This window comes from Pollicipes pollicipes, unplaced genomic scaffold (genome assembly GCF_011947565.3).
Source record: "Pollicipes pollicipes isolate AB1234 unplaced genomic scaffold, Ppol_2.1 Scaffold_5724;HRSCAF=6776_pilon_pilon_pilon, whole genome shotgun sequence".
Lineage (NCBI taxonomy): Eukaryota > Metazoa > Arthropoda > Thecostraca > Pollicipedomorpha > Pollicipedidae > Pollicipes > Pollicipes pollicipes.
Window position 1 is genome coordinate 51,484,088 of NW_023596746.1, and position 20,136 is coordinate 51,504,223.

Consider the following 20,136-nt stretch of genomic DNA (forward strand, 5'->3'; position numbering starts at 1 on the left):
GCAGACACGGCGTGGACCACGTGGTGCGCCGGGGGTCCCAGGCTCACCGGCCCGCGCGCGCAGCTGGGGAGCGGCTCACCGGGCCGCACACGCAGCTGGGGAGCGGCCCACCGGGCCGCACACGCAGCTGGGGAGCGGCTCACCGGGCCGTACATGCAGCTGGGGTGCGGCTCACCGGGCCGCACGAGCAGCTGGGGAGCGGCTCACCGGGCCGCACACGCAGCTGGGGTGCGGCTCACCGGGCCGCACACGCAGCTGGGGTGCGGCTCACCGGGCCGCACGCGCAGATGGGAAGCGGCTCACCAGGCCGCACACGTAGCTGGAGGGACTTGGGCTTGCTCGTCCGCTGGCACAGCTGGACTGGAGGAGCTCTGCCTCACTGGGCTGCATGCGCGGTTGGAGGAGCCTGGCTCGCTGAGGCGCAAGCAGAGCGTAGCTGGAGGGGCGCTGTTCACTGGGCCGTGCGCGCAGATGGAGCAGCCCCGGCTGGCTGGGTCGAATCGAAAGCGCAGCTGGAGGAGTATTCGTCACTTGTCCACATGTATCACCGGGGCCTGTGCCGCAACTGGGAGCAACCGGAACGCGGCGGTTGGCTCGATGCGGGGGACAGCCGGGGCCGCTGGATGTCTGTCCAAATGGACCCGCTCACATGTCACGAGCCACTCTCGAAAAAGGTCCTCCTCGGTGCGCGAGCGGGGCACTGCTGGAGTGCCGGTCACCACAGTGTCCCCGACCGGCTGTGTTAGGGCGTTTCGCCGAAGCTGAGTGCTTGGACTATTCGCGGGTCTGTCTTGCTGCCCTCCTTGAACTCCTCGAAGGTGAGAGCTGATTGTCGCCGTTCTGGTCCATCAGCTCGTATATCTTGTCGAACACGCTCTTGGCACTGTTCTCATCGTCGTCACTCACCTGCTGCCCCTGAGAACGGTGTTGTTATAGCGTTACCCTTCAAATTACCGCCGCACACTCGAGCGCTTTGCACGGCCTTAGGCTAGCGTGGACTATTGGTCCTAGTTTGAAGTTCATGCTAATCCCATCAGCGCTAGAGACCCCCAACTCATCCAGCTGGGGGAAGGATTTTCCGTCTAACTGGTACTTCCTGGTATATTCAATGAAGGATCGATAACTCAGCCATAAAAGCTCTGAGCTTTAAAATGATAAACGTTCAGTGCAATAAAAGGCTGTGTACGTCATCATTAGCCATACGATAGAGGGGTTTGCAAGAGCACGCAGAAGACTAAAGAACGACAAAACGGGGTGTTATCAGGACATCAGAAGCTGTGACAACACGGTAACAAAGCTAGCATGACGACATAGAGTACCGGGCGTCGCTGTTGGACAAATCATGGAAGGTTAGCCGGCGGATAGCTAAATTCTAGCTGGCATACTTACATTGATACGGGGAGCGATAACAAAGGGAATAATCGTTCGAAGTGGAGATATCCCAGCAACATGTCAAGGTAATGCAAGTAGACACTTCTTCGGCATGGTTTGCCCCTTACCGCTGAGAGACTTTTGCTATTCGCTGTCAGCGGTCATACTTACAACCATTTCGTAGATGGCTCCGACAATGTTATACATCTCTTCTCTTGTGATATATCCATCGTTGTCCACGTCGTACAGTTTAAATGCCCCTGCAAAAACAAATCAGTGTCATTTCACAACAGAATGGTCAAGTACCAGACAGGTAGCGCGAGTAGGGGGCACAACAGGCACGTGCCCCCTCCTTAAGTTTCGAAAGGCCCCTCGGGCCCCCTCGGAACCTACGATGGGTGTGGGGGGGGGGGGGGGAGCGGTCGGAACGGTAGCTTGTCAGCGATCTTGCGCGAGATCAGCCTGCAGCTAGCCGCTTCTCTACTTGCCCTGCTTGTAAACATTTTTTCCGAAGCATCTCCAAGTTCGTGCTTTCAACATCACGTGACAATATTGACACATGCCGTGGTGATGCATCCAGTCTCTCAACGTTTATTGCCACTTACTGGTGGTACTAAAATGCTAAGACGGCCGAATGCCGATAATCCTGCCTGCATTTCATTATTCTTGGTAAACCACTTATTATACTTAAACCTAAAGACGATAAAATAATAATACGATAAAAAATAAATACGAAAAAACAAAATAAAAACCTAAAACTAAATATGGAATGATGTCTAGAGGTTGTCAATCTGAGAAAGTTTCAATCGGTTTGGATATTTCACAAGTGATGTCCAGACCCCGGGTTCTGGCCATAGGATGTTGTAAGAGTGACGCTTGCTGGCCGACATTCAACAGTTTCTTTCGTCGGTCACCATACTGGCGGGCACATTTTTGCACGGGTCAATCACATTGAGGTGCCGGACATTCATTGCTATCGCCACGTTACGTAGTCTGCTTGCGAAAATCTCAATATCGGCGGTCTATGCGACCACACAGCTTGCGGCAAGCGACTCCTTTCCTGATCGCTATCGCTCAGATGTCGCGAGGCCGTTTCTTCCTGGCGAGATCCCTCTGGGAGCAGCTGAAGCGATTGCGTAGTGTCGACACCAGCATCACCTTCATGCGCATCCCCAGTCACTTTGGGATAGAGGAAATGAGTCGGCGGATGCTGCAGCGAAGAGACCGCGTGTGGGAAGAGACCAATGGCCAGTAAGGTGCCGGCTCGAGACGCCAGCTCGGAACTCTTGAGTTACACTCGTGGCGCATGGCGGGCATCGTTTGGTCAGCACATCGACTTCTCCAGGAAATCAAGCCGCAAATGGGAAACTGGGAGTCCGTCTGCCATAGCAGTCCCTTGCAGAAATTTGTAATTTGTAAGCTTCGTTTAGGCGGTATATGTGCTACGCACCCATTTCGCTTGACAGGCCAGGGCATGCCGCAGTGTGACACGTGGGGAACGGCTGTGTATCGGACAGGTCCTGGTCTCTTACCATCTCTGTGAAACGGCTAGACGGCTCTATCTCTCCCCAGTGCCCCTGCGTCGATTATAAGGGCAGGACTCATATTGCTACGTCACGGGTATCTTCGCCTTTTTAACACACCTCGACTTCGCCGTTGCCTACGCCAGACCAACAGCACAGGGGCGCCGGTTAATGTGTGTGTCAATGCTTGACCTACATGCTTTTAAGGTGATAATGCAGACGTGGCGTGTCGTTCCCAAGAGGACGCAAAAGGGCGCCGTCGTCGGCGTGCCGCTGAACACAAAACACCGTCACCACCTCACCTCTCAGGATCGTGATGTCAGGTGTTTTCCCTGATCGCTTTTACACGTCTCTTAGCGGCGTTTCTCACAACTTTGTAGCGTTTGCAAGGCCCTCTGCTCCCATAAGCCCACAGCTGTCACCCGTATGTAGATTGGTTTCTGCAGCACAAAGAAACGCCTACACTTAACCTGGAGTTCCAAACGGCAGATCCATACGTGAAGCCTGTCCAAACAGCAGGTCCACAGAAAGCCGGATCTTGCGATCCGTTATTGTTTTCGTTGGGAAGACAGGCCTGCTCTGTGGGCGTCCTTGCATGCCCTCTGCAGCAGCGGCAGCTCGGTACCCCAATCGTCCCGTTTGTCAACGCAGCGCCCTGCAAGCTCTTGACCCAAGGTCCAACAGAACATTTGGACCACCCGTCAGGCTGAAAATGGAAAGGAGTGGCGCGTGGCTCAGAGACTCCGTGAGTTCGCAACAGACGACAAAAAAACGTGAATTCGAAGTTTTGTCCTTAGTTCGAACAAAGTTCGCCGGATGTTCCGAGGTGAGAGGGAACGTCATGAGACACAGCTCTGACATCTCTGGCAATATTTTGAGTTGTGATCACGTGAATTCTTAGCTACTTGCGAAAAGATCCGTGGTTTCACAGACGCATTTATTACCAGACCTTGTCACGGGGATTGGTCCGGAGGTCATCCTGCTACGAGCTCAAAATTATTATGCCGAGTTAGGGGTCTTGAATGTAGCAGAAGGCGCTGGTTAAATGACGTTCATAGGGGAAACGTATCATACCATATTGGCGGCATTCGGGTTATACTGACGGCATTCGACGTGTCAGCTGCGCAATGATCACGATTCGATTTGTCAAGCTGCGCTATGATCACGAATCGTGATCATCACAACTTGACACGTCGAGTACTGCCAATATCAGTAATGTTTGTTCTATAACGTCACTTCTATCACCTCCAATATTGCGGAAACTCCGAACTCTGATTTGAAACCGACACAATCAGAGCCTGAACTGATTGTACGTGCAATCAGAGCCTGAACTCTATTGAAGAGAACTCTGGGCTACCAATGTAAAAAATAGCAGTTGAATACCATTCTTGATCGCATCAAGTGATTCAGTTGTGTTCACCAGAACAACCTCGCCGGGGTACAGCTGGGGCATAGATGAAGCGGCGCATCTTACCTGGTCGGTGTACCTCTCTTCCAGCAACACCTTACGCACGGCGTCTCCTCACGGATTTCTTCTCCCCAAGTTTGTCAATGGTCCTACTACTTTCTTTCAATGGTTCAAAACGTCTTGAAGGCTGTCGTCTTCGTATCATGCGACAAGGATTTGCTAATCCCGACAAGACATGAACAGACTCGCATATGCCCATCATCGCGCCGGCAGTTATCTTCAATTTGTTCTTTCAGAGAAAACCACCGGGTCTGGACATGTTGCATGACCTTTCTCCACATTCGCCTTTCCAGAGATCGCATCTGAGCTTTACTGGTCATGAACCATTGGCATGGTGAAGTAACTGGGACACCCAAACCCTCTAGCTTCGGTTCAGAGATCTACGACTGCCTCGCTCCGTGCAGGGATCCAGATTGTCTTGCTGTTTCTATGTAGTGACTCAGACCCCTTCAAAAAGCTTCCCTGCTTCAGTGGGGCCTGACGCTGCTGGACCATTGCCAGCTCCGGCCTTCTCACGCCAAGAAGACGTTTCTAATGCGGTAACAGCAATCCCCCTGAGCAAGTTCTCTTCGACATTTCTGTAGAACATGACCACCAAAACAGTGCTGGGGTACGTCGATGACTACACCACGATACTTTTGTCAATGACGTAATGTGGAACACCAACGGCCCAGACATACCGACGATACCGAATGCGCCTTAGCTATAGTTAAATTCAATGCGTGCGCTTTTGCGTTCCTTTTAGTGCGCGGAGATGTGATGGGCGCGATAAAAAAGCGTGTTGCTGTCCTCAGTTTTGTTAGCTTGTGGCCTCTTTTGCAGATCATTTACACTAAAGCCGACTGTAAAGAATCTGTGTCATGCGGCTTACGTACGGCTACTTACATTCAAGCTTCTCATCCATGTTCCCCCCGTGACGTCACACTGAGGGCTTTGATAAATTCCTGGAATTCTATCGATCCGTCCTGAAACAACAGAGAGACGTTTTAGTTTGGAAAAGCTCTCAAAAAACAGGGAAGCGAAAACATCATTATATACTTCAAAACCATCACACATACACACGCCACACCATGGGCGACAGAATGAGGACGGGAACGGGGCCATCGCACCCTCTTGGAATTTGAGAGACAATGTTACTACATTAATGAGTTTTCTCCTAATTGCAGAGAAATAAAGAGTGAAAGCGGAAATATGTTACCGAGCGGTCTCCAACAAACTTTTCTCCCCGCATGTAACATGTGCGTGTGCGCACCCGCGTACCTGTACTTTATGGACCTGACTGATTCACTTTGCACCTACAGCACTTTGGCTGATAATAAGCACGAGCTGTAAGTCACTAACGATATTGTTTAAGCTAACTGATGGCGATCAACATGAGGCGGGCCAGGGGCTCCACCTCGCGTATTTTACCTCACATACCAGGGGTTCCACATCACATACCTTACAGTCACATAGTACCTGACATACCTCACATAGTCACACAGGTCATTGTTTTTAAGGGAGGAAATTCAGGAGCCCCAAAGACTGTTAGGAAAGCTCCTGCACGCTTTCAGAATATACGAACAGTCGACTCAAAGAGAGCCCAATAAAAAACAGGGTGTTTTGGCCATATGTGCTTTGGGCACATAAGTGCGCACAAATGACGTTTTGAAAAAAATATAAGCACGCAAGTCAACGAATGTACTGATCACATGGACTAAGCCTTGTTGTAGAATTTTTGCGACACCACAATCTATTTAATGGAATAATCCGTCCGGTCTCAATTGTTCAGTTAGTAACTGAGCTCCACTGCTCAGTTGTAAAAGCGCCTGTGTTTCTAGTCATCCACCTATGCCTAGGTGGGTTTGATCCGCTTTAGGTGTTAGCTGTTCGCGCTTAGCTGGGATAGCCTGCAACCGGCGGCATTAGTCGCGTAAAGGTCACGTGACTAGAGAGCACGTGTCGGGCTTTGCGACACGTTGAAATTTCGTTCCGTTTAATACGTTAAACCTCTGTGATCTGGATTTTCGCCATCGCATAGTGGGGTCAGAGGTCACACAACAAACATTGCCTAGCGTGGGCGCTTGTTCAAAAACTCAAAAATGTTCGGGCTAAAATGAGAAATTGTGCTAATCAATGATACAATACTGAATATAGCATGCTGCTGACAACTTTTTGGGACCTTTCACATCATATAACAGCATTGTTCTTCCACTGTTGACGTGTTGTCGGTAACACCTTTAGGACAAATGACTAGTGCACGACCACTCGGATTGGTAACACGGCATAGGTCCATAAAAGGATGAATAGTGTATAGGTTACGACCTTTTTTTGATGCCAGAATAGACATAGATGTGGAGTAAGACAAATGTTGGATCTGCTAGCGTTGCTACATGTAGGCATATGCTAGACTCCGGGTGAAGGTGGAGTCACTTTCACTATTAAGTGAATTGTATTGGGGCATGATATGCTACATTCCTTGACGTTTCCTGTGAGACGGAATCGGGGTGCAGTCACAGCAATGATCCGTGAGTCGACTGAGCAATGAATGTAAGCATTTGGATATATTCAGAGTTTGATAGTTCATACGCGCACCAAACGGGCTACCACAATATCTAACGGTATTAATTTAACAATAAATGTCTACCAAGCTTTATCATTTCATATCATATATCATATTATATATATATATATATATATATATATATATATACATATACCATATTTATCAAGCTTTTATCAAGCTTTTAGCAATACCATAACCTGCATTTCTAGTCAAACGTCTGCTACCGAAATAAACTTCATCGGAATCAAATCTGGAATTTCGCCTTTCTACTTGAACCCGAACCGGAATGGACTCAAGTTTGCGTTGAGCTGTTCCGAGTCGGACTAGGGATCCACGCGCTGTGAGTCTGAGTCGGGGTCAACACCGTGCGGCTGGAGACAGGGGCGAAGCGGATTCCGTTGAAGCAGATGCATGTCCATTTGCCGAGGCTGCATGCTTTTGAAACACCGGTACAGTACGGGTGGTCCTATTGTCTACCCAACGACATAAACAACACCAAAATTCGTCTGACGTCGGAGGTAGTCTAAAGCCTTTGTCAAACGATTAAAACTATTCGGCCGAAGCTTGCCCAAGCAATACGTCACGATCTCTCGAACATGTAACACATGCAATGTTTGCCTGCATATGAACTTGCATGGCTATTTAAAAACGACAAACCCCAAGACCCATGTGCAATGCATTCTCACGACAGTTTAGCAAAATACATCAGAGCCACGAAGTTCGCTGGAGTGGAACCCAAGCAGCTTTCGGGCAGACTGGGTAGGTTGGACATTTGCAATACTGAACGTGTGGTAATGCCCTGCATGCAAAGCAATGTTGAAAACAAAGTTCGCTGTATTTGTCGCTCCGTGGGTTGTCCAGTGCATTAACGATGAACATTATTCACATAGATAAGTCGTTCAGGGTTTGTAAATGATAAGTTTGTACATTCCATCACTACGGCATTCTATGTAACTGGAAAGGACTTAAAATTGTTCAAAAATGCCGTCCGTGTTTGGCATCGGGACAACAATAATACGATTGCTGGAAGTTACCCCTAATCTAAAATTGTGTCCCTGCTTCAATCGCAGTCATCTGCAGGTCTGATTTATTTAGCTCTTTATATTCACATTCTTGTATAATACTGTTAAATAACTAAAGTTATATATCCTTATCATTTACATCACATCAATCATTGCGAAGCATTATTAAATCGGCGGACTGATCGTACCCCCCCCCCCCCCCCACCGCAGGATATCAGGCAGGTGCGGAGGAGCTGTCGTCACTGTCCACCACCGACGCGTCCGTGTCGATCAATAGCTGTGGATTGTTTTTCATACGACGTCGTGTTCCGCTACCCGTCAGCCAGCAAACACAGGAGCGTGGCCACGCGGCAAGGAATGTGTGGCCCAGCAAACACAGGAGCGTATCCATGCGGTAAGGAATGTGTGGCCCAGCAAACACAGGAGCGTAGCCACGTGGCAAGGGATGTGTGGCCCAGCAAACACAGGAGCGTACCCACGCGGCAAGGAATGTGCGACCCAGCAAACACAGGAGCGTATCCACGTGTCAAGGAATGTGTGGCCCAGCAAACACAGGAGCGTATCCACGCGGCAAGGAATGTGTGGCCCAGCAAACACAGGAGCGTATCCACGCGGCAAGGAATGTGTGGCCCAGCAAACACAGGATCGTAGTCACGCGGCAAGAAATGTGTGGCCCAGCGATGTGTAAAAGGCGAGCGATATCCATGATTTGCGTATAACCAACATCACACGACCACGACAAGTGCATGCGCCATGAGCACAGCGATTTCCCACATCGTTACCACAGCAACGTGATAATTATACCCGTAGCGAACCACATAGCAGTGTTCGATACGCAGTGGTGGTACATCGGACGACCAGCCGGCCTCTGCAGCCGAGTGCGGAGGGCAGAGTGCAGTCTGGGCGAGGGGCGACTGCCGGGTCGAGGCCGGGTGACGCGGACTTGTCTCACCTTGCGGAGGCGTGCCTGCGGCCCGTGCCAGCTCCTGGCGGGTCGAGGTCGGGTGACGCGGACCGTCTCACCGTGCGGAGGCGTGCCTGCGGCCCGTGCCAGCTCCTGGCGGGTCGAGCCCGGGTGACGCGGACCCGTCTCACCGTGCGGAGGCGAGCCTGCGGCCCGTGCCAGCTCCTGGCGGGTCGAGGCCGGGTGACGCGGACCTGTCCCACCGTGTGGGGGCGTGCCTGCGGCCCGTGCCAGCTCCTGGCGGGTCGAGGCCGGGTGACGCGGACCCGTCTCACCGTGCGGAGGCGTGCCTGCGGCCCGTGCCAGCTCCTGGCGGGTCGAGGCCGGGTGACGCGTACCGTCTCACCGTGCGGAGGCGTGCTTGCGGCCTGTGCCAGCTTCAGTCCGCTCTAGATGTCGGCTGGGCGCGGTTCCCAGCAGCGCACAGTGGGACAGAACTGTTCAAACGTGAGCTCAAACCGCTCTAGTTCGAACGTGGTGATGTGCTCCAAGTACAACCAATTCAAAGGATGTGCGCACAAAGTCGGGATTTGCCATCGGGGCGCTTGAAATATGTTCTGTATCTTATACTTTTGTGTAAAGGAGTGGGTTCATGCACGAATAGGATGCGCTTGCGCTGAACCCACATGCTGCTGCGTTCACGCTCGCGCTGTGTTGTCAGGTTCACCGACAACCTAAAACAGCCGACCGGATCATGGGCCTCCTCCAGCCCACCATCGCGGGCTTACGGCACGACTGACAGCTCCCGCGAGCACGTAGGCATGCACGTAAGATCCGCAGGACTGTACGGGTCGGTGGGCACCAGGCGGCCCTATTCATCAGCTGATGATCCATTCTTGTCCGCTGGCGATCCCGCCCCGCACCCCGCGTAATTAGGCCGGAGTGAGTGATGACGTAAGACGCCCGCCCAAGTCGCCATCAGGGAGCGCTGCATGGCTGGCCAAGCCGGACAGGATCGCTCCGCTCACCTTGTTGACGTCGAACACGCGGAACACGAGGGAGGCGAACTTTGTGGGGTCGCCGTGCGGGAAGAACTGTTTATAGATCTTGATGAAGCCCTGCGGTGGAGAACGAAACTGTCAGGAACCTTTAACGCGTCCAACGTTGGCTGTGGTTCGGGCCGACTCTGTCCGCTTTGTACTGTGAGTGATCAGGGATCCTTTCCACGTCTGTAGCACGCCGCTCGGACATAGCTTCGAGGGTCGCTCCAGTAGACCTGTCACGTTCCGGCTCACTGTTCCCGGGTACATCATCAGCCACAGAGTCATTAGCACAAATTTGCATCCGCTTATTGGCAGTCAGGCATGCGCCGGAACAGCGAGTCGCTTTGGGTGTGGACAAATGTCGACCCGTGACTGTTGCCAAGCGCCGGCGTGACGCTGCGCCACGGTGACACCGTGCCTGCCAGCTGCAATCGTCTGCCGGCTGGCGGCCTACAGCGTTCACGTGTTCGGTTGCGAGGCCAGCCAGCTCGAGTGCGAGCTGGGCGACAAGCAGTACCGTCGGTGGGACAACTCGAGTTCCAGTGCTATTCCAACAGCTGTACAGTACGGCAATGGGGCGCCCGCCGACATTCAAAGCGGGGAAACCATTTCAGTGTTACGGATCTAATAGTACCGTGAAAAGTCATGACTACTCTACCAGTTCGTGATGCATCCACATGTGCAGAAATACGCGTATTCATCTTAGTAGACAGTGAAGAAGCAATGCAACTACCTTACGCGCTTCGCAAACGTAGATGCCCCCTTGATCATACAAGTTCACTGTCCCTTTTCTGAACCATGTCGAGACAAAGTAAAGAGACTATTGTTCACAGCACTGGTCGGTGACCACTCACCTGTTCGTCTAGCTCGCCATTGGGATAGTCCTTGATGAAGCCTTTGTGCCTGCAAAGAGATCAGCTCCATCACTGTATTATATTTCCGGGCAATATGACATATTCCATTGGTGCTCCTTGCTCCTCGTTAATCGGGCCATGAAATGAGACCGTCAGACTGCCCGGTACGTGTAGCACACATGCCTTTTAAGATTCACCTGAAAGAGAAACCCAGAGCAGACAAAAATGAAACGATTGCGAAAACTGCAGAACAAACGCGTGATACCTTTTGCGCAAAAACACGCTTTATTACCGATCCTAGCACGCTTATATCGACTTAGGTACTGACCGAGTCCAAAAAAAAAATGTCATACCTGTATGTCTCATGACGGAAGAGCATCGTGAAAAAGCAAATGTACATCAATTGCACATCATCAATGTACATCAATTACATCATGCGAATTTACAAACCCGTGAAGAACAAAATAAAAGCATTCGTCATGCAAGTCCGAGTTCAAGTCAGTTTCATATCTAAGTTTCAGGCCTGCTCCAGATGACCATCCAAACGCCTCCCGTACAGAGCGCCCCGCTCCAGCCAATGAAGCACCATGCTGGACATGATGGGCGTGCCTCCGCCTCTCTGAAGCCGCATGGCGTTCGGGGGGGGGGGGGGGGGGGGGGCTAGGCGGTGTCTGCAGACGCTGCTCCAGAAGCGATTGAGTAGCTTGACGTAACACGGCTTGTTGGTTGTAACGGCGGAGCTGCAGCCTTTTCTGAATCAAGAGGGGCTGATGATCCCGCCCTGCGGCAATTTCTGAATCAAAGGAGGCCGATGATCCCGTCCGAGCTGATAGCGCACGCGGCAGCAGCATTTTCAGGGTACACTAGCTAATTCACCATTTCGTCTGGGGTGGTGTCGACCCGGGTCCCGAATTTCGGATGCCAAGCTAACATGAAATTTCATGCTCCATGCATGAAATCGGACCTCCATCCAGCATGAAGTTGGCTCCGTCACTGAGCCAAATGCTGTTGACAAAGCTGGATTCAGCGGTGCACTCGCAACAGAACCTAACTTGTAAAAATAAATCTTTCGTTGCTGCAACCCTCAGGCTCAGTGTTTGGTGCAACCGTAATTCGCACGACAGTCATCCAATTCTCTTTTTTAATTTTTCTCGTACCATGCTATGATTCTCCTCATTGACTTCGTGGGGTTTCGAGGAAGATGTTTGCAACCTTTACAATGTCTTCTGCAAAGGGTTTTCCACGTTTTGGTCCACTGCGTTCTCGACTGAAGCCCTCAACTCTGCCGCCAGTCTAAAGAAGCGGGCGGTGAAGTGTGCTGAAGTGCCGTTATTGACCTCGTTTTACAGTGGAATGGGACGACTTCGGCTTATTCTTCTCCGTTCAGTGGGTGTATTTCAAGGTATGCACACCACAGTGTCATGCGATTCTCTATTGCACCTGCATTCTAAGGATACCATTCACTCTATGTTAATTGATTTGAGACTCAACGGCACCCAAATAAACTCAGGAATCGTTGAAGGCACACTCTTTGATATATGAGTTACACCATGACTCTTCCATTGGAAGCAAACTGTCATTTGCAGGGTTTTGCAAACGTCCTATGTCATATTCGGTTTGATTGCAAACTTGGAACTCGAGAATCATTTTTGCGTTCATGATGTACATGAATGTGAGGTGTATGGATGAGATCGTAGTAATAGCCTTATTCCTCGTATAATAACAAGGACAATGAAAAGATGGGTGCGTGGATATTTCGACTACATGTCTTTGTCAAAATGACGCGACAGTGTCAGTAGCAACATTCCTCGTCGAATAACCATAGAATGGGGAGATAGATGTTTTCCTATTTTCAAACGAATACCAGCAGAAATATCAATTCATCTATCTCTCCATTGTTGGTTTATTCTACGAGAAATAAGGATATTAATGCCGTCTCGTTTATAAGCATAATATTACTCGCAAATTCGCTTAACACTTACGTAGAAAGTGTGAGGAAAATTAACTGCCTCACGCTTTAGGAGTAGCGAAGCGAAAGCGCACCATAGGTCATTTACTCTACCTCACGTTATTTGGGAATTTCGGTGGACTTCCTTGGACTTCCTTGAAGTTTATGGCAAAAAGGAAACGGATTCAACGAAGGAGAGCCAGCTACGTCACTGAAAAGAATGAAAGCCAAGATGCACAAGATGACATGGATGGATATGGAGCAGCTAGTGCGGCTTACAGAAACGCTGAAAATCACGAGGTGAGAATGACAATATATATATATATATATATATATATATATATATATATATATATATAGTGTGTGTGTGTGTGTGTGTGTGTGTGTGTGTGTGTGTGTGTGGTGTGTGTGTGTGTGTGTGTGTGTGTGTGTGTGTGTGTGTGTGTGTGTGTGTGTGTGTGTGCTTGTGTGTGTGTGAGTGTGTGTGTGTGTGTGTGTGTGTGTGTGTGTGTGTGTGTGTGTGTGTGTGTGTGTGGTGTGTGTGTGTGTGTGTGTGTGTGTGTGTGTGTGTGTGTGTGTGTGTGTGTGTGTGTGTGTGTGTGTGTGTGTGTGTGTGTGTGTGTGTGTGTGTGTGTGTGTGTGTGTGTGTGTGTGTGTGTGTGTGTGTGTGTGTGTGTGTGTTTTCTACGGAAGCGAAAAGGGAAGGCGTGAGCTGGAAATCAAAGCAGAGCAACGCCCAGGGATAAAACAACACTTTTGATGTTTCCGCGTGCTTAGCTCTGGTCGCCATACTGAGGACCAGGAGAGTGAGTCGTATGTATCCCACGATGAACCTGTCCGCGAGGTAAGTCGCAGAGAAAGCAAGAAAACGTGAACTGCGCACAATTTCATCAAACATCGCTTGCAGGTGATTATTTGTTGCGTATAGCAATGGCTTCTGTCTGTGGCGGATCCTAGATTACGTCAAGGGGTTGAGAACGCAAAAATGTGGCCCCCAGGAGATTTGGTCCACTCCAAGAACGCGGATTTCAGCCATTACAAACTAAAATTCTTATGTTTTTTGTTTTGTTTACGGGAACCGCCTTTCTGTGTGCGACCCTACAAAACTAGGCGAGGTGCGTATGTGCACGCATAGAAAACTTTCATTTTCTCCAGATCATGGCAGATCACGCCACTTTGTTGCTAACTCTTTCGGAGAAAATATGGCAAAATGAGTTTAAAGTTGCTGCTAAATACCATCAAAATCAAGCGCGACACTTAATTCCATTGCTGGTTGTGCACAGCCGGCTTCCGGCGGCTAGTTGCCATATGGATGATGACGTTGCCCATTGGCTCTATTTTGTAACCAAGACCATATGACCAGGAGCGGTACTTTAACAGAAACAACAGTCCCGACAAGAGTGTGGGGTCTTCCGCAAATGAGAGCGGACGGAAATAGCCCTGAACCAATGCAGAAGTCCCCTGATCATCTAGTGCCTCGGTAGGCTGACCGATTTGGTGGATGCTGCGATCAGCTGTTTACTAATTATTAATGTAAACTTTTGTTTCTACTTCGATGAAATAGTGCAAAATATGCTAGCACTCAAAATGCATTAAAGGGAAAGCTTCACATTTCAAGATATTGAAGCAAGAAGTAGATATGATAAAACAAGTTCACTTAACATTGGTAGGTTTTTTAAGTGGAGAAGACTGCTCTAGACACTGCAATTCTCTGTGTAGTAAATATGCTCCTCAAGGCGTCGTGGTTTGATTATATCATCGTGCCCGCACAACATTGATTCAGGGCCAATTCATGGCCGTTACATGTGGAAATCGCGCTCACAAACGACGGATAGGAACGCTTCGACATATTTCTTTTTGATTTGATCACCGCATGGTTTATGGGATAGCAGGATTTGAATGACGTTATTATGACGTCATGAATGCCTAGGTGACTTTTAAATACTCCCCAGCCATACCTTTCTCCATTTTCTCGAGCGTGTAGCTCAGACACAGGGGCTTAGGTCTAAGAAGAAGTACTGTGAACAGCACCAAAAGGTCTTCAAGATGACTATTTCAGTTCAAAACCGCACATAAATGTGGAACACTCCCTTTAAACATGTGATGCACAATTCTACTGAGTGCCACCTATGTAACAGCAAAGGTAACTGAAGTAAGCTATGTTGGCGGGGCGAAAAATTAACTTGGGCAGCTTTGCGTAAAATTAATGAGAGAAAATGTGGCTGCTGCTATCTGCCGCTAAGGCTCCGAGGGAAATCGTCGTTGTGTAGGTCTCGGACTTGTGTACATTAATCGGGCCTGTTGGGCTCGTACACACCAACAGGCGGGGCACCATGCGTGCTAGAGGTGCTGGCGCTCACAAGCATGAGCCATCGGCAACAGAGTACAATCCTTCTGACCTCATGGGAAGACCCCAAGAGTAATGTGCAGGGCCTTGGAGCGGTCAAGAGTGTCCCAGCCGATGTACATGCAGGGTCCCGTCAAGAGCGCAAGTCCTCCGATATCAAGGGGAAACCCAAAACCAATACCGACGGCGCCTAAGCGATCGAGGACGCCGCTGTAAGTCAACAAAAAATTATCTCGTCAACATTAAAGGGTTCCCCAAGAAAACCAGAATCATCTAAGACCCACTTCTTGAAGGTAATATCAATTTGGTCAGCCCCTGAACGATGGGGGTACCCCGACAGGTTAACATATAGGACCCCGGCCAGAGTGCAGGGCCTCCGAACAAGCGGGTAAGCCTACGGCCAATGAGAAAGGCCCCTTAACGATCGAGAGTGCCTTGGCAGATGCAGATGTACAGAAGATGACACCTACACAACATCTACATAGGACTCCCCACAACAGCGCAGGGTCGTCCAAACAGATACAAAATGTCTACGGCCAATGTCGCCGTCCTCTGCGTGACCAGGAGCGGTACTTTAACAGAAACAACAGTCCCGACAAGAGTGCGGGGTCTTCCGCAAATGAGAGCGGACGGAAATAGCCCTGAACCAATGCAGATGTCCCCTGATCATCTAGTGCCTCGGTAGGCTGACCGATTTGGTTCCAACAACAGCGCACGGCCCTCCGAGCGAGTAGGAAGAACCGGAGACTACTGTGAAGGGCCCCTGACCAACCGAGAACATCCGGCAGGTTAACTTATGGGCCTCTCGGTAATATCGTAGAGCCTCAATGTGAAGGGCCCCTGAGCAACCAGGAGTACCCGGCAGGTTAACATGTGGGCTCCTCGATGATAGCGTAGAGCTTTCGGGCGAATGAGAAGAATCCATGAAGGGCCCCTGATTGGTCAAGACCAATAGAGCGCCGGCAGCTTAGCGCATAGGGCCAAACAACAGCGTGGGGCCCTCCAGACAAATGTAAGAAATCAAGGGCAATAGGGAATGGTCCTTAACGATCGGAGTGCGTCGGCAAGTTGAAACATATGGTCTTGGTTACAAAATAGAGCCAATAGGCAACGTCATCATCCATATGGCAACCAACGAACAGTAATTTTGTCTGCTCAAGAGCCTTCTATTTTCGCTTGCAGCCTTTCCTGGTTGCTTGCAAACCCAAGGACATCCACTTATTTGGGCTTTGAGCAAAACGCTTGCGTCCTTTCGGACGGCTATGGGCTCCATTGGGGTTTATGGGCATTTTTCGTCCAGCCGATTTGTACCGAAAAAATACCTTAAAATATAGCAACACATGCAGTGTAAGGTGAGGAAAAAGAGGCTTAGGAATGTGGAAAGTTTTATCAATATGGTGAATTGCCTGTTCCGTTGTTAAGCTGTTGTTTTCCTGGAGGCCTTGAAAAGCTTAGTCAAATGCCTACACACCTTAAATTCTGAACGAAAAAGACATTGTATCCAGCTCACACCATCCTTACGACACTTAAGCCATGAATATCTTGTTTTCAGATGTGTAGCTCAGTGGACCTGTCAGATCTAGTCAAACAAGGTCGCCTCGAATTCTACCGAATTTATACCGTTTTGGCGATATGGACTGGGAAGTACTACGCCTGGACTGGTACGCCCAGATAACGATGGTATCCAAGGGGTGAGACCAGGCATTCGGGGCTTACCTTGGCCCCGAGTGGCCTTTGCCTGACGGGCCATAAGCTGTGTCTTGCTAGTTGGTTCTTTTGCCCGCCTTTGTAGGCAGGTAGACCAACTGGGGATTGCTAGTTGTTGATGGCTAATCATTTTTTTGGGGGGGGGGATTTTCAGATATCAACAGTATATGGGGAAAGCCACGTACAGGGCAATGGCGCACACAAGCATCGTAGCCCCTGGGGGCGTATAACCCCCTCCCTCTTACTAAGGGTTTGGTCTCATTTCGATTGGGGCTCCAGCCTTCCTCCTTCCAGCTTTCATATGGCTGTGGGCTAAATTCGGAGATAAACCCGTTTTTTGGTGCAATTTAGGCGCAGGTTGCGCTATTTTTCATTGTTCGGCCGCGCCCAAAACCCATTTTGCGAAACTGCGCCCGCTCCGTACCAAATTTATGACTTAGATTACTATGTTGGCCATTAAACGTCGACTTAAAAAATCCAGGAGGCACACAAGACTTAGAAAATAGAGAACATACCATATTGTTTTACGACACACAAGAAACTGTGTGCGTCTGGGGTACGCAAAACTTATTTTCTAGTGAATTATTTCAGTTATAACCCCGCCCCTCCTCCCTCTGTATGACCTCGCCCATGGGAGTATAAGGTCATGGACCCCATGCGAGGAGCATACGACCGATTAGAGGCTTTGTTTGAGGCGCAGTGCGTCATCTCCCTCCCACCCTTTTGCGACCCCAGGGCCAAAAGCCACTCGGCGAGCCGCCCTGCAGGATAGGCGCTTGCCTCTGCACGTAATATAGACCTGCTCCCCAGGGTCGTGTGGGCCGCGCTGCCGAGTCTGCAATAACAGCCCATCGACGCTTTTTAGAGTCGGACGAATACAATAGCCGACGACCGGGCGGCGACATCAAACAATCAAACGGATGAAAGTCGAAAATAATTAGACAGTGTAACGACCAATGGTGTGAAAACCACCGCTATAACTGCTTGGCGAATGTTCAGTGTTCCTCGCTGAGACGGAATTCAGCAAAACTCAATAGCGAAGATGGGCACGCAATGATGGGTTGTTTGTTGAGGCCACTTTTCAGCCTTCGACTGAGTTATTATTTAGTTTTGCGGGTCACTGGTGTACTGGTGCGGCATAACGCGGCATGCAAGCGTCTGTAAAAAGGTACATATTTCATGGCAGTAACATCTTCAGAATCCTTTACATCCTCTTAAAAAACAAGATGTCTTCGGACGTATAATCTCGAGAATTCTCAGAAATCTCTGGACGATACAGGCACTAGGAGACATTTGACCTTCCAGGGAAACAGATCACTTGCAGCATGCCATCTGTTCCGTCGGAACCTTAGCTATGTATGCCATCTGTAATAAGATTTGGTGCTCCCTGAAAAATTCACCCCCGGCGCCTCACCAGCCGTCTGTTGCATGAGATACTTCCGGGACCGCACGGCCATTCCAAGTCTGTAACTGGTTTAATAGACCATCGAAGGATGTCGTAACAGCTCCTTATTTGTTAATAATCACATACTTCTGTAGCACGTGATCATGACTCTTTTCCGATTGGAGCTAGTACATAAGACGAACCGTTTGTTACCATGCATCATCCGACGTTTCTCTCGTTTGATCCCGAATTCTCACGGCGCCCCCATTGTCCGGGACAGGCTGCATGCGTCAGCCACGAGTGGGTCGAGAGGCCCCACGGAGGGGAACCCCGTGCCCCCATTGTCCGGAGCAGGCTGCATGCGTCAGCCACGAGTGGGTCGAGAGGCCCCACGGAGGGGGACCCCGTGTCCCCATTGTCCGGGGCAGGCTGCATTCGTCAGCCACGAGTGGGTCGAGAGGCCCCACGGAGGGGAACCCCGTGTCCCCATTGTCCGGAGCAGGCTGCATGCGTCAGCCACGAGTGGGTCGAGAGGCCCCACGGAGGGGGACCCCGTGTCCCCATTGTCCGGGGCAGGCTGCATGCGTCAGCCACGAGTGGGTCGAGAGGCCCCACGGAGGGGAACCCCGTGTCCCCATTGTCCGGGGCAGGCTGCATGCGTCAGCCACGAGTGGGTCGAGAGGCCCCACGGAGGGGAACCCCGTGCCCCCATTGTCCGGGACAGGCTGCATGCGTCAGCCACGAGTGGGTCGAGAGGCCCCACGGAGGGGAACCCCGTGTCCCCATTGTCCGGAGCAGGCTGCATGTGTCAGCCACGAGTGGGTCGAGAGGCCCAATGGAGGGGAACCCCGTGTCCCCATTGTCCGGGGCAGGCTGCATGCGTCAGCCACGAGTGGGTCGAGAGGCCCCACGGAGGGGAACCCCGTGTCCCCATTGTCCGGGGCAGGCTGCATGCGTCAGCCACGAGTGGGTCGGGAGGCCCCACGGTGGGGAACCCCGTGTCCCCATTGTCCGGGAAAGGCTGCATTCGTCAGCCACGAGGGGGTCGAGAGGCCCCCGGAGGGGAACCCCGTCCGGGCGCCTGGCGCACGTCCCACAGAGAAGTCCCTGCGCGCACTTAGGCTCGGCGGTTGGCCCTTCAGGCGCACGTAGTCCTGTCCCACCGCTATCCATACTCCTCCATCCCCAGCCTTGACATGATCATGTCTGGTCGAAGGGCTCTAATCCAGACGCCCAATTGCCATTCATTGACTCAAAGACGCAAGGATGTTATTGGTCGTGCACTTGGGCATTGTAATGTGTTGTAAGTGTCGGTGAGTGTAATGAACTGGATTACAGAAGTGCTAGACCGAGAGGATCTATCTTTGCCTGACTCACGAGAAGGACTGGCACGAGCGAGGTGGTCACTAGTAAACCTATCACGCAAGCAGTAAGAAATCTGCCACATCGCCTGGCTTGTCTCCAAGAGCTCGAAAATCGTCTTAGGCCAAAAGAGGTGGTATTGTTTAGAGACTTTGCAGACAATTATGCGACGGCTTCCTATGGCGAACCCAAGGATTGTAGATGGAAAAAGATCAGGCTGCCATCCACCCATCTGTGGGCTCTGACAGTGCGGAGATGGGCTCGAATACATGCCTCACGCTGCCATATCAGCGTACTTAGCGGACGAAAGGGCGACCACAAAAAACCTGGTTTAAAGCCTGCTTCAGATCAGAGTTATTGCTTATCTAACCGGAATATAGAAAAAAGCCACTCAGTAGTGTTGAGAATAAGTGAGGGATGTAGCAGCCAATCCAAAAATGGCAAGCACTTTTTAATTAAACCTCCGCTTCCACAGGCTGACTTCGATGTTGATGCCTAGTGTGTCTTTGCTACGTCACCAGGCAGATGCTCCGGCGACTGTATCAGCGGCGGCTACAACGAACGGATTCAAACGACATCCTCCACCGGCCTCCCAATGAAAGCCCCTCCATGTTTTTCCAGTACCTGAAGCAAAATGCCACAGCCACCTTCACCGAAT

The 20,136-nt window shown here is 50.7% G+C and overlaps 1 pseudogene; it reads right to left on the minus strand.

The window, feature by feature from the left end:
- Positions 1-742: 742 nt before the first annotated feature.
- LOC119103173 (frequenin-1-like) lies at positions 743-11,361 on the minus strand (annotated as a pseudogene).
- Between the last annotated feature and the right edge of the window lie 8,775 nt (positions 11,362-20,136).